The sequence below is a fragment of the Peromyscus maniculatus genome, chromosome 12 (genome assembly GCF_049852395.1).
Source record: "Peromyscus maniculatus bairdii isolate BWxNUB_F1_BW_parent chromosome 12, HU_Pman_BW_mat_3.1, whole genome shotgun sequence".
Classification (NCBI taxonomy): domain Eukaryota; kingdom Metazoa; phylum Chordata; class Mammalia; order Rodentia; family Cricetidae; genus Peromyscus; species Peromyscus maniculatus.
Genome location: NC_134863.1, coordinates 87156909 through 87172811, shown reverse-complemented (window position 1 = coordinate 87172811; position 15903 = coordinate 87156909).

Genomic DNA, 15903 nt, shown 5'->3' with positions numbered 1-15903 from the left:
GCCAAGCATTGCACACAAGGCAGAGAACTTCCCAGGTGGTAATAGCTTGTTGCTAACACTATTGGGCACTTAATGTGTACAGACACCGTGTATAAACATTTTGACTTTATGAAGTCAGTTACCTCTCCTGTGGACCTCATTGTAACTGAAGAGGAAGCCAGCATAGGAAGAGTCAACACTAGCCGACAAAGTGTGGTTGGCAGTTTGGAGACGAAGTGACTGGGCAGGTCACTGGCAGATGATTTTGTATTGAGGATGCTTTAAAAAATGTAAACCTCTGTACAAACTTAAATAAAGAACAAGGGCTTTGATATCCCTGCATCTCCAGGGAGCAGGGAGAGTGGATTATGGCTGAGTCAGGTATTTTACTGCATTAATATTTTGCAGCATTAGACTATCAATATTTCAGGCCGCAGAAAACAGTCAGTAAGGGCTGAGAGCCTGTGGAACTCCCCTTCTTGGGTAGGTGTGCAGATACCCTGACCCGCAGCTCACAGTCCTTATCATGGGCTCACAGAGGAGAATGTCGAGGGTCTGGGGCTCAGACAAGGTCTCCTCCACTCCTGCCAGACCGGACTCACTCACACACTCTGACTGGCTGAGGGAAAGTCAGGCCGCGTGCTTTCCCCACAGCTGTCAAATCTGGTCTGTCCTGCTCAAAGTGGGCTCCTATGGTCACTTAGGCTAGAGATCCTGGTCTGACTCTGACAGTACCACACATAAACACACCCTCACCACATACGGACAACCCATATACAGATATCTCACACACAGACACAGCCCACCATCACAGATATAGTCACATATATCTTCTTCATACACACAGAAACCACATACAGAAACATAGGATACCTTTACATATACCTACACTACATACCATAAATGCCACCCAGGCACAACAGCACATATGCTATATACCTAAACCACACATGCCACACATGAATACCACATACACACCATACAGGTACACCACACATACCATGCACACAAATAATACACACCACACATATACCACACATACATTACACATGCTACACACACAGATAATATAATACACACCATACACACATACCACATATATTTGATTCATGCATACCACACATGCATGACACACATGTAAACCACATGTCAAACACCACATGTGTACACCACGTACACCACATGTATGCTAACATATGCCATGTACACAACATATATACATACACTAAACATACCACACATATATACTACACACAGCACTCCCATATCCCATTGCTCAATCAATAGAGATTGACAGATTGCTGGCAGAGACTTGGGATCTTCTCTCACTTGACCTTGCTGTAGTCACACAGGCTTTCATCTGTCCCCTCCTAAGGAGCTCCAGGACAAGGTGTGTCATGTGGCTGGTCCTCAGCTGCCCCAGGTTCCTCAGTTTCCAAGTTGCTGTACCATATGATTCAGTGCTGCCTGGTTAAGTGGCAGGCAGAGCTGACAGACGTGGCTCTCCATGTGGGGTGCTTCTCCCTTTTAAGGTGAGAGCTGTGATTTTGTTTTTCATCAGCAATCCCAAGAACCCACGTAACAAGCTAGGTGTGGCAACTGGCACCTCCGACCCAGTGCCGAGGGGTGGGGACTGGAGGGCACTGAGCAGTTTCAGGCCAGCCAGTCTAGCCAAATTGGCAAGCTCCAGGTTTAGCAAGAGATGCTATATCAAAAAATAAATTGGGATTCAGGCCCAGCGGCGGTCCACAGAGGTAGACGGGCCCAGCGGAGGCCCGCTGAGGTAAACGGGCCGGCGGCAGCGGCCAACAGGAACATTCAGGCCCGGTGGCAGCCGGCAGAGTCATTCAGGCCCAGCGGCAGCCCACAGAGGTAGACAGGCCCAGCGGCGGAGACAAGCAGATGCAGGTAGGCCTATGGCGGCGGCCCGCAGAGGTAGACGGGCCCAGCAGCAGCCCGCTGAGGTAGACGTGCCCAGCGTCGGCAGCCGACAGGGCTATTCAGGCCCGGCAGCAGCCGGCAGATACATTCAGGCCCAGCGGCGGCCCACAGAGGTAGACAGGCCTGGCGGCAGAGACAAGCAGACGCAGGTAGGCCTGTGGCGGCGGCCCGTGGAGGTAGACGGGCCCAGCGGCGGCAGCCGACAGGAATATTCAGACCCGGCAGCAGCTGGCAGAGACATTCAGGCCCAGCGGCAGCCCACAGAGGTAGACGGGCCCAGCGGCGGCCCGCTGAGGTAAACGGGCCCTGCGGCAGTGGTCGACAGGGACATTCAGTCCCGGCTGCAGCCGGCAGAGACATTCAGGCCCGGTGGCGGCCCCCAGAGGCAGACAGACCCAGCGGCAGCTGACAGGGACATACAGGCCCGGCGGTGGACCGCAGAGGTAGACAGGCCCAGGGACGAAGACAAGCAGACGCAGCTTGGAACAGGGACGCCCCTAACCCCAACATCTGGGGAAGAAGCTATCTCCGTGGGTCAGAACCAGAACGAATCTGAACACTCCTTCTGAGGACAACCCAGGGCCCAGCTGCTGATCCTGTGAAACCCAACAACTTGGAGGTGTTGGTGAGACTACCCTGGTCAGCTGAAACCCATCTGGGAGAGGATTCAGATGCCTACAGTTTAAAGTCTGAAGAAACAAGATCAGCTGAGGAGTTGACAAATGAACAAAACGTGACCTGGGAACACAGAAGAAGGCGCTACCCAGACACCAAACCAGATCACCAGAATCATAAGTATATAATTCACCGATCGAAATCAGCTGCCCCTGAAGAAATAGCCCAATAGCACCAATTTAACCAAGAACCACTACTAAACCAAGACTAAAAATTAGAACAAGAGAGGCACTCTCAGACACAGACACCACCTGCACCGCACAGAGGAAGAGATGAGTAGACGCCAGTGCAAAAATACAGGCAACAACATAAAGACCTATATGGCAATATTAGAACCTAGTGATTCTACACCTGCAAGACCTAAACATACCATGACAGAAGAAACAGAAGAAATCAACCCTAAAAATGACTTTAAGAAGATGATAGAGGCCCTTAAAGAAGAAATAAAACATTCCCTCAATGAGGAAATAAAAACTTTCCTTAAAGAGGAAATGAAAAACTCCCTTAAAGAGGAAATAAAAACTTTCCTTAAAGAGGAAATAAAAAACTCCCTTAAAGAGGAAATAAAAACTTCCCTTAAAGAGGAAATGAAAAACTCCATTAGAGAGGAAATAAAAAACTCCCTTAAAGAAATGGAAGAAAAAACGAACAAAAAATGGGAAGAAATCAAATCAAGCCAAGAAAAAGCAATTAAACAGATGAAAGAAACATTCCAAGATCTGAAAAATGAAATTGAGACAATAAAGAAAACACATGCTGAGGGAATGCTGGAAATAGAAATCCTGACTAAACGAACAGGAACTACAGAAACAAGCATAACCAACCGATTGCAAGAGATGGAACAGAGAATCTCTGACGCTGAAGACACGATAGAGAAAATAGATTCGTCAGTCAAAGAAAACACTAAAGACAAAAAAGTCCTAACACAAAACGTCCAGGAAATTTGGGACACCATGAAAAGACCAAACCTAAGAATAATAGGGATAGAAGAAGGAGAAGAATACCAACTCAAAGGCACAGAAAATATATTCAACAAAATCATAGAAGAAAACTTTCCTAACCCAAAGAAAGAAATACCTATGAAGATACAAGAAGCTTACAGAACACCGAATAGGCTGGATCCAAAAAAAAAGTCCCCTCACCACATAATAATCAAAACACTAAACACACAGAATAAAGAAAAAATATTAAGAGCTGCAAAGGAAAAGGACCAAGTAACATATAAAGGCAAACCCATCAGAATAACACCAGACTACTCAATAGAGACTATGAAAGCTAGAAGATCATGGACAAACCTCATGCAGACACTAAGAGACCACGGATGCCAACCCAGACTATTATACCCAGCAAAACTCTGAATCACCATAGGCGGAGTAAACAAAATATTCCAGGATAAAACCAGATTTAATCAATACCTGTCCACAAACCCAGCCCTACAGAAAGCACTAGAAGGGAAAATTCAACCCAAGGAAGTTAAACACATCCATGAAAAATCAAGCAATAGATAATCCTACACCAACATACACCACAGAAGGACAACACAACACAACCAAAAAAATAACAGGAATTAACAATCACTGGTCATTAATATCCATCAATATCAATGGTCTCAACTCACCTATAAAAAGACACAGGTTAACAGAATGGATAAGAAAACAGGACCCATCCATATGCTGCATACAAGAAACACACCTTAACTCCAAAGACAGACACTACCTCCGAGTAAAGGGCTGGGAAAAGGTTTTCCAAGCAAATGGACCTAAGAAACAAGCTGGTGTAGCTATCCTAATATCTAATAAAATAGACTTCAAACTAAAATCAATCAAAAGAGACCAGGATGGACATTACATATTCATCACGGGAAAAATCCACCAAGATGAAGTCTCGATTCTAAACATCTATGCTCCAAATACAAAAGCACCCACATTCATAAAAGAAACACTACTAAAGTTTAAAACGCACATCAAACCCCACACATTAGTAGTGGGAGATTTTAACACACCACTCTCACCAAAAGATAGATCTACCAGACTGAAACTTAACAAAGAAATAAAGGACCTAACAGATGTTATGACTCAAATGGACCTAATAGATATCTACAGAATATTCCATCCTAACACAAAAGAATATACCTTCTTCTCAGCACCCCATGGAACCTTCTCAAAAATTGACCACATGCTTGGACACAAAACAAATCTCAACAGATACAAAAAAATTGGAATAACCTCCTGTATCTTATCAGACCACCATGCCTTAAAGTTAGAACTCAAAAACAACAAAAATCATAGAAAACCCACAAACTCATGGAAACTGAATAATGACCCCCTGAAACATCAATGGGTCAAGGAAGAAATAAAAACAGAAATTAAAGAGTTCCTAGAATTCAATGAAAATGAAAGTACAACATACCCAAACTTATGGGACACTATGAAAGCAGTGCTAAGAGGAAAATTCATAGCTCTAAATGCACACATAAAGAAGAGGGAGCAATCCCATACCAATGAATTAACAGCACAACTGAAAGCTCTAGAACAAAAAGAAACAAACTCACCCAGGAGAAATAGACGCCAGGAAATAATCAAATTGAGGGCTGAAATCAACGAAATAGAAAACAAGAGAACAATACAAAAAATCAATGAAACAAAGAGTTGGTTCTTTGAAAAAATCAACAAGATAGACAAACCACTAGCCAAATTAACCAAAAGGCAAAGAGAGAGCACCCAAATTCACAAAATCAGAAATGAAAAGGGAGACATAACAACAGACAATGAGGAAATCCAGAGAATCATCAGATCATACTTCAAAAACCTGTACTCCACAAAAATGGAAAACCAGGAAGAAATGGACAATTTTCTGGATAAACACCACATACCAAAATTAAATCAAGACCAGATAAACCATTTAAATAGACCAATAACCCCTAAAGAAATAGAAACAGTCATCAAAAGTCTCCCAACCAAAAAAAGCCCAGGACCAGATGGTTTCAGTTCAGAATTCTACCAGACTTTCAAAGAAGAACTAATACCAATCCTCTTCAAAGTGTTCCACACAATAGAAACAGAAGGAACACTACCAAACTCTTTTTATGAGGCTACAATTACCCTGATACCCAAACCACACAAAGATGCAACAAAGAAAGAGAACTACAGACCAATCTCCCTCATGAACATAGATGCAAAAATACTCAACAAAATATTGGCAAACCGAATCCAAGAATACATCAAAACAATCATCCATCACGACCAAGTAGGATTCATCCCAGGGATGCAAGGATGGTTCAACATACGGAAATCAGTCAATGTAATACACCATATAAACAAACTGAAAGAAAAAACCACATGGTCATCTCCTTAGATGCTGAAAAAGCCTTTGACAAAATCCAACACCCCTTCATGATAAAGGTCTTAGAAAGATTAGGAATACAAGGAACATTTCTAAACATAATAAAAGCAATTTATAGCAAGCCAACAGCAAACATCAAATTAAATGGAGAGAAACTCAAGGCGATACCACTAAATTCAGGAACAAGACAAGGCTGTCCACTCTCTCCATATCTATTCAATATAGTACTAGAAGTTCTAGCTAGAGCAATAAGACAACAAAAGGAGATCAAAGGGATACAAATTGGCAAGGAAGAAGTCAAACTTTCACTATTTGCAGATGATATGATAGTATACATAAGTGACCCCAAAAACTCTACCAGGGAACTTCTACAGCTGATAAACTCCTTCAGTAAAGTGGCAGGATACAAGATCAACTCAAAAAAATCAGTAGCCCTCCTATACACAAATGATAAAAGGGCTGAGAAAGAAGTCAGAGAAACATCACCCTTTACAATAGCCACAAATAATATAAAATACCTTGGGATAACACTAACTAAACAAGTGAAAGACCTTTTTGATAAGAACTTTAAATCTCTAAAGAAAGAAATTGAAGAAGATATCAGAAAATGGAAGGATCTCCCATGCTCATGGATAGATAGGATTAACATAGTAAAAATGGCAATCTTACCAAAAGCAATCTACAGATTCAATGCAATCCCCATCAAAATCCCAACACAATTCTTCACAGACTTGGAAAGAAAAATACTCAACTTTGTATGGAAAAACAAAAGACCCAGGATAGCTAAAAGAATCCTATACGATAAAGCAACCCTTGGAGGCATCACCATCCCGGACCTCAAACTCTACTATAGAGCTATAGTAATAAAAACAGCTTGGTACTGGTATAAAAACCGACATACGGACCAATGGAATCGAATTGAAGACCCTGACATTAATCCATGCACATATGAACACCTGGTTTTTGACAAAGGAGCCAAAACTATACAATGGAACAAAGAAAGTATCTTCAACAAATGGTGCTGGCATAACTGGATGTCAATATGTAAAAGATTACAAATAGATCCATATCTGTCACCATGCACAAAACTCAAGTCCAAGTGGATCAAAGACCTAAACATAAATCCAGTTACACTAAACTTAATAGAAAAGAAAATAGGAAGCACTCTTGAACGCATTGGCACTGGAGACCATTTCCTAAATAAAACACCGACAGCACAGACCCTGAGCACAACCATTAATAAATGGGACCTCTCGAAACTGAGAAGCTTTTGCAGGGCAAAAGACACAGTCAATAAGACAAAAAGACAGCCAACAGAATGGGAAAAGATCTTCACCAACCCCACATCTGACAGAGGATTGATCTCCACAATATATAAAGAATTCAAGAAACTAGACATCAAAGCACTGAACAGTCCAATTAAAAAATGGGCTAAAGAGCTAAACAGAGAATTCACAAAACAAAAACTACAAATGGCTGAAAGACATTTAAAGAAATGCTCAACATCCTTAATCATCAGAGAAATGCAAATCAAAACGACTCTGAGATACCACCTTACACCTGTTAGAATGGCTACGATCAAAAACACCAATGACAACCAATGTTGGAGAGGATGTGGAGCAAAGGGAGCACTCCTCCACTGTTGGTGGGAATGTAAACTTGTACAACCACTGTGGAAATCAGTATGGCGGTTTCTCAGAAAATTAGGAATCGAACTACCTCAAGACCCAGCCATCCCACTCTTGGGCATCTACCCAAGGAATGCTGATTTATACCATAAAGATACATGCTCAGCTATGTTCATAGCAGCACTATTTGTAATAGCCAGAACCTGGAAACAAACTAGATGCCCATCAACAGAAGAATGGATGAAAAAAATGTGGTACATATACACAATGGAGTACTACTCAGCAGAGAAAAACAATGAAAGCATGAAATTTGCAGGCAAATGGATGGAACTAGAAAAAATCATCCTGAGTGAGGTAACCCAAACCCAGAAAGACAGTTATGGTATGTACTCACTCATTGGTGGATTCTAGATATAAAATAAAGAACAATCAGACCACAACCCATAGAACCATAGAGGCTATATATATAGCATGGAGGTCCCTAGGACGACTGTGGCATATAATAAATTTCAGTTTTACTCAATTATTGAAAAAAAATAGCCAAATGAATGGAAACACATGAACTATGAACCAAAGGCTGAGGGGCTCCCAGCTGGATCAGGCCCTCTGAATAGGTGAGACAGTTGATTGGCTTGATCAGTTTGGGACGCATCTTGGCAGTGGGACCAAGTCCTGTGCTCATTGCATGAGTTGGCTGTCTGAAACCTGGAACTTATGCAGGGACACTTGGCTTAGTCTGGGAGGAAGGGACTGGACCTCCCTGGACTGAATCTACCAAGTTGATCACAGTCCTCGGGGGAGGACTTGTCCTGGTTGGAATGGAGGGTGGGCTGGGGGTAAGGGGAGGGCGTGGGAGGGGGGAGAATAGGGGAACCCATGGCTGATATGTAGAACTGAATGATATTGTAAAATAAAAAATATATATCAAAAAATAAAAATAAAAAAAATAAATTGGATAGTGGTAGTGGAAGAGACCTGATATCAACCTTTGGGATCCATCCACATGTGTACACTCATGCATGCATACACACACTCACACATACTTATCCACCCCCACCCCCACACAGAAAAGCAGGTTTTTTCAGAAAGGAAGACAGACACATCCCTCTTACCAATTGTTGCCCTTTCAATGTCCCCACCACACTCGGCCATTTTCTGTAACACCAGTGGTCTTGGAATTGGTGTGGATGCCTAGTGTACAGGAAAATGACAGTGTGCCCATCGAGACTGAGCTGTCCTAGATAAGGAGTTGCCACCTTTGGACCGTGCTATATCTGCATATACTGCCTCCCATTTCTAACTTCTAAATTGACATTGTTGGAATAGTTGCCCTCAGGGCAATTCTTCTGAGCTGAAACACTTTCCAGGGCCTGTCGTTTGCATCCCCAGCTGAAGGGATTATGTGCAATAACCCTGCAGATGTGTGGAAATGCTGATATGAAGTTGCCGTGAACCTTGGGCCAGTGTATAAAGATGTACCATCTGAGGAAGTCCTTGTGTCCCTCTCCTGGCACATTTTCACTTTCTCAGGGTCCCCCTACTTCTCTGGGCAAGGCTAGATTATGCATTGGACCTTCTCAGAATATGGATGCAAATACCATACCTGTTTGAATAAAGTAAGTCTCTGGATGATTCTTCCTTCACTGAATTAAAAATTTCTGTTCTAGCTAGAATATTTTGAAAGAAAAAGGGTAAGAAAAGAAAAAGGCAGCTGTGTGCATTCCTTTCACAGGGTCAGTGAATTCCTCATTGTTCAAAGAGCCCAGGCTTTTCTCTTCCCTTTGTTATGTCCACATGGAGCACTGTACCAGGTAATGGAAGGATCTTATGTTTTGTTCTTTGTTTCCAAGGAACAATAGGGAGATGGTATAACCACACAAGTGAATGCACTCCCAGAACTCAGTGGCTGAGGATACGAGTCCCCAAGGACATAGCTAAGGAGACCCTGTCCATGCCCATCTGCTTCTGCTCTTTCCTTCTCAGACACTGTCTACCATGCTTGTCATCCACAGCAGAATGACCATCATCTCCCATTCCACACTGCTTGGTCTGAGAAACAGACTTCCTGTTCAGCATCCCACCTGGTAGTTCCTAAATCTATCCCTAAAGGGTGTCATTCCAGGATGATGGAAAAGAGGATCCTTGGGGCTATGCAGTCCCTACCACAGGTCTAATTTGTGTCTGGGAACTCCTGGATCAGGACAGTATGTAACTACACAGCTTAATTAGTCTAGTAAGCTTAATAATCAATGTACTCCCTGCTTAGTAGGGCCAGGTCAGAAAGCTTTCAAAAGACAATAGCCCCTTTGAAATGTCATGTCCCTATCAAGATGAGTGTGTCCAATAGTCATCAATCCTGGGGTGTATGGGAGTTGACAGCTGGACTGTGGTGTTATCCTTCCCTGGTGGGACATTCTGGCCTTTGAAGCCTCTGGGTGTAGTTCAAGTTGTAAGGGTGACATGGTAATTGCATTTATCTGCTGATGTCAGATCCTTGAAAACAATAGTGAGATGGGTAACAAGCTGTTGGATGTGAGGTGCTGTAATCAGGAAATGAGCATTCATGTCCCATGTGCAGCCTACGACAGTGTGCAGGATCACAGAACAAGTGTTTGGCATCTCATTCCCTTCCTGCCCCTTGGTTTATCAAGTGTTCCCCATATGCCACTGAGAGAAGAGTTCTTTGAGAGTGGGTAATGGTAGGCATCAGGGGCCAGGGAGGGTCCCTATGCCTCTCCATGCTAGATATTTGTATGAACCACTGGTCCCTCAAGCCCAGCTCCTTAGTTCTACTTCACCTCTTCTCTGTCAGGTTAACTCATCTCTTCTACTTCAGTCTTCCTACAGGCCCTAGTTAGGCTGTTTGTTCATCCTGTGGATTTAAGGCTGGCCAGGTGTAGATGTAACCATCTTATTAAATAAGAAACACAGAGCCAATACAAAGATGAAAGCCCAAGAGGTCAGAGCGATAGCTAAGAGTTAAAAACTTTACCCTTCACTGCCGCTATCTTCCTCAGCAAGAGACCTACTTCCTGTGTTTGTCTTTTTTATAGACTTTCTATTCTGCCTTCTCAATGGTTGTAAACCCAACCACATGAACTCCTCATCACTGCCTGTCTGTACAGACCTCCAGGTCTTCTATGGTTGGTATTGAGATTAAAGGCGTGTGTCTCCAATGCTGGCTGTATCCTTGAACACACAGAGATCTACCTAGCTCTGCCTCCCAAGTGCTGGGATTAAAGGCGTGCACCACCACCGCCCAGTTTCTGCTATGGCTTGCTATTAGCTCTGACCCCCAGGCAACTTTATTTACTAACATACAAATAAAATCACATTTCAGTACAAATAAAATATCACCATAGGCCAGGTGCTTCACAGCTTACACCAATAAGAATAGCAGCCAACAGGCATGGTGATCCTCTCCCGCAACCCCAGCACTCAAGTGGGATTCTGAAGTAGGATTGCCATGAATTCCAGGCCAGCCCAGGCAACAAAGTAAGACCTTGTCTCAAAACACCAACCAACCAACCAACCAAACAAACAAACAAACAAATAAATAAAAAACCAATAAATAAGACAAACTAAAAAACTAGCCACAACTAACGCTGATTTTTCAGAGTTCACAGAGCATGGCGACTTTCTTCCCATCATCCTTTGGTCTTCATGATAGCCACCTAAAAAAGGAACTGGTAAAAACTCAGTTATTTATGTATAGATGCTTTTATTCAGTTTTAATAAATGCCATGCTTTCTCATGCTTCACACATTTAAGAGTAATTTTGTGATCAATATATAATGAAGCTTTTTGACAGTTTATTAATCTATACTGCATCTTTGCTCTCCTGAGGCTCAGGAGTAGAACGTGAGTGAAATAGCACCAGTGTCTCTCATTTCCTTTTTACCACAGAGCAAGAATATATGTTCTGCATTTCCACAGCTATTTATACTCAACAACAACTACTACATTCCATTCCCAGTGTAATTTGTTCCTGTTGACTACCTTTTAAGAGAAGGAGAAACAAGAGTTGTGAACTTTAGTTTACAGAGGAAACTGAGGCTCACAGTGGTTTGATAATTTGGAACCACAGAGGACTAGTTGGTGAGGAGCTAGAATTTGAATATACTTACATATGCACATATGGATGTATTCTAAATATAATGACTCTATCATGTATGTAACAGAATCCAAATTCTATCCTAAAACTCTTGTTTCTAGATGCAGACTAAAAAGAGCTCCACATGTTCCACCCAGGTTTCCCTTGTCCTGCACACATGGTCGCCTCCCCACTCAGTGCACAGTGATTTGGCTGATATGTCACATGCTCCTCTGCAGTTCCTTCTGTGGAAGTGGATATGCTGCACATGGTCTTCCGGCTTCATGGCCCTGCTGTGGCTCTAGGGATGGAGTGGAGGTAGCCTGGTCGTGGAAAGGGGTTTTCTACAGAATTTCTCTGCAGAATAAATGAGAGAATGTCTAGGGAGATGGTCCAGGGGGCAAGAGTGCTTGCTGTGTAAGCACTAGAATGTGAGTTCAAATCTTCGACATCTGTATAAGGAGTCAGGTGTGGCTGCACCTGCCTGTAACCCCTGCACTGTGAGAGTCGGATTCTGGAGGATCACTGAGGCTTGCCCTCTGCTAGACTAGCTTCAGACTCCATGAGAGACCCTCTCTCAAGGTAATGAGATGGAGAGTGACAGAGCAGGACATCTGATACCCTTTGGCCTCCACGTGTGCACGCAGTGTGTGAACTTGCACACATGCACACACACAACACTCACTTTATTTATTTAATAAATAAATGAAGAATAAACAAAAGCTCTTCTACCACCTTGTGGCTTCAGCCCAGGAAGGTAACAACAACAAGAACAAAAAAGAAGAACACCATTCCACTGCCTTAAAATCTTGGTGAGGTGTCGACTAGCTGCTGTCAGTCATAGTACTAGATGGTGGGTATGATGTCTTGTCCACCCTGTGTGCAGTGAGATTCTGGAAGAAAAATAGTGGTCCTGGGTGGTCTTATTCTCTATAGCTTAGCAGGTCTGAATTCAAGAGAACTCAGGAGCTTAGAGCCTAAATCAATACTTACAGCCTCTGGGTTCTCAGATGTGCTGGGCCTCATGTAATTGGATTTTTCTTTGGGCTTCCAGCTCACAAATAATGACATGGAGTCATCTTATTAATTATTAAAGCTTTGCCTATAGCTTAGGCTTGTTCCTAACTAGCTGTTATAATTTAATTAACCCATTTATATTAATCTATGTTCTATCACGATCATGTGGTGTTACCTCTCTTCCACCTTTCATCTCCTGTTTCCTCTCTGCATCTCCTGGCTTCTCCTGCACCCTAGATTCCTCCTCCTCTTCCTTTCTCTCCCAGAAGTCCTGCCTATGCCTCCTGCTTAGCTATTCATTCAGCTTTTTATTACACCAGTCACAGAAATACATCTTCACACAGAGTACAACTATCCCACAGCATTCCCCCTTTTTTGTCTAAATAAATAGGAAAGGTTTTTAATTCTAACATAGTAAAACTATATACAATAAGAACAATTATCAGGTAAGAACTACATTTACAATGTCCAGTCTATTTGTATTTGGCAAATTCAGAGAAAGTACTGTATTATCTATCTATCTTGATGAGTCCTAAGTTTTATACCTAAACCGCTTTCTATCATAACTCATATTACCAGCCTAAAAATATCTTTTTAGACCATAAAATATCTTATTAGATAAATAACTTAAGCTTTTATGTTTCTCAACCATATAAACTTTACATCTTTTATGTAAGTTGCTTTTCTGAATTTGGAAACAAGAAAAACTATAAAACTATATCTAGTCTTTAACCCCATCAAAGACCCAAGAAGGATATAATATTACCTGAGTAAACAGGAAGTACAGAGCAAACAACTTCCAAAACTATAGTGTAGATGTAATTATAAAGTCTTATTAAATAAGAAACACAGAGCCAAATAAAGAGTTAAAAGCCCAAGAGGTTAGAGCACTAGTGAATAGCCTTTAGCTTACCAGCTGCTGCCATCCTTCCCTACTTCATGTGTGCCTGTTATTTTTATTGACTTTCTGTTCTGCCTTCTCATTGGTTCTAAACCCAACCACATGACTTTTTCATCACTGCCTATCTATACAGACCTCCAGATCTCTATGGTTGGTACTTGGATTAAAGGCATGTGTCACCAAGCTATGTCCTTGAACACACAGACTCTGTCTGCCATGTGACTGGGATTAAGGGCATGTGCTACCACTGCCAGACTTTTGCTAAATGGCATGCTATTAGCTCTGACCCCAGGCAACTTTATTTATTAACATACAAATAAAATCACATTTCAGCACAAATAAAATATCACCATACTATAGAAATGACAGAAACAACTGGCTACCTGGACAGTCACCTAAGATTCCTCTGCAATGTTAGGGCATCCATCTTCAGCTTACAGGCTTAGAATATCTGACAGACTTTTCTGTGAAGCAGGAATTTTGAAGGACTGCCCTACTTTGTCTTAGCAAAGTTCTTCAGTCACTTTCTTTTGTGTCCTACACATGGACAGTTTGGACAGCATACTGTCAGCAGTCGAGGTAAGGGCGGTTTCTTTACCAAATGGCTAGCTTTGCTACATTGAAAGAAAACTCCATATGGAGGTTCTTTGATTCCCATCACCCTTTTTTGAAGTAAATTAGTGCTACCAGGAGCATATATGTCTCACTGTCATGAAAAGCCTTATGTTATTAAAACATTTTAAATGTCATATTCTATAGGTCTTTGAAAGTGTTTAAAGACCATCTATCTATTTAAAATATATTTCTGTTTGACCTTGAAAACATACCTAACCTGACTATAAGTTTGATTGTTATAGATGACTAACTACTAACCAGTCTTTCTTTATTATTGTAAATAGTTTTTAAGGACTAAAACTTTTCATTATGTTTTTTAAATGCTGCATAGGTACAATACCTAACGAGTAGAAACATATACACAGTATAACAAAAATAACCTTAAATTTGTATCGATATACAAAAATCTATACCAATCTAAACTATTTGAGACTAGTGGTTGTTCAAAAGTAACTCAATAATCCACCCTTTTATCCCATCATTTCTATACTATATCCCCATTTTCCTACACAAAGAGATTCTCAAATCTAATCTCCTTTGTTTAGCTTTTTTTCCTGACCATTACCAATAACAACTTGTAACCAACCCCCCAAATGATGAAAAACAACCATAACTCACCAAATGACCAAAAATCACCCACCCCACCTCTTGGGAATATGGGCATCATGTTCTGTAGACTGATTCCTGTTGTCTGGGGGTGATAGCATCTTTAGGGGACACTGAGGAAATTGGGATAATGGTCAAGTCCAGGGAGAGCTAGCTGTATTATTTTTTTGTTTGGTCTCTTTGTAGAGATTATCTGAGGTCTTGGCTGGATGGTCTCTGAGGCTGGACCATCTCAGGTAGTAGCTTTGAAATTGTTCTGGATGCATAATTTTAAGGAAACTGCAAAAGAGGATTTCTGAGAGGCTGAATCATCTGGGTTACTTGTCTTTATTGGTATCTGGTCCGTTTTTTTCTGAAAACATAAACTTTTAAAGGTAACATATTTATCTGCATTAACACAAGTATGGATGCTGTGGGATCCATAGGTGTTGCTCTGATTGGTTGATAAATAAAGCCGTTTGGCCTATGGCAAGGCAGCTTAGAGGCAGGCAGGAAATACAAGCAGAGAAAGAAGAAAGCCAAAAGGGAATAGACACCAGCCAGTTGCCCAAGGAGCAACATGTAATGAGATGCAGGTAAAGCCATGGAACATGTGGCAATACATAGATTAATAGTTATGGGTTAATTTAAGATATAAGAGATAGCTAGCAAGAGGCCTGCCATAGACTATACAGTTTGTAAATAATATAAGCCTCTGTGAGTTTACTTGGGTCTAAGTGGCTGCAGGACTGGGCAGGACACAGGAAAACTTCCACCTACATTTGGTGCTCACCTTTGGGCATTGATCCACATAGACCTAAAGAAGCTTAAAGATTCTGAACACACAGAAATGGAGTTACATTGGGCTTCCTAGTTTCACAGTTTCATGCCAGTAGCAGTGTAGAGATTCAGAAATGGAGCTGGCTGCCAGCTGCCATGAGCTAAGCAGCATGGCAGATTCTTGCTTCAGTATACAGTGGTGTCTCCAAGCCACGAAGTGCACTCTGTGGTGGATTTAGCTTTTGCTAGTCCAAACGAATAAAAAACAAAAGAGGCTTCTGGGCTACACACTGCTGGATGGAAGCATGGACCCACTTGTAGACGAATTTCTAAATTGTCTTATTAAA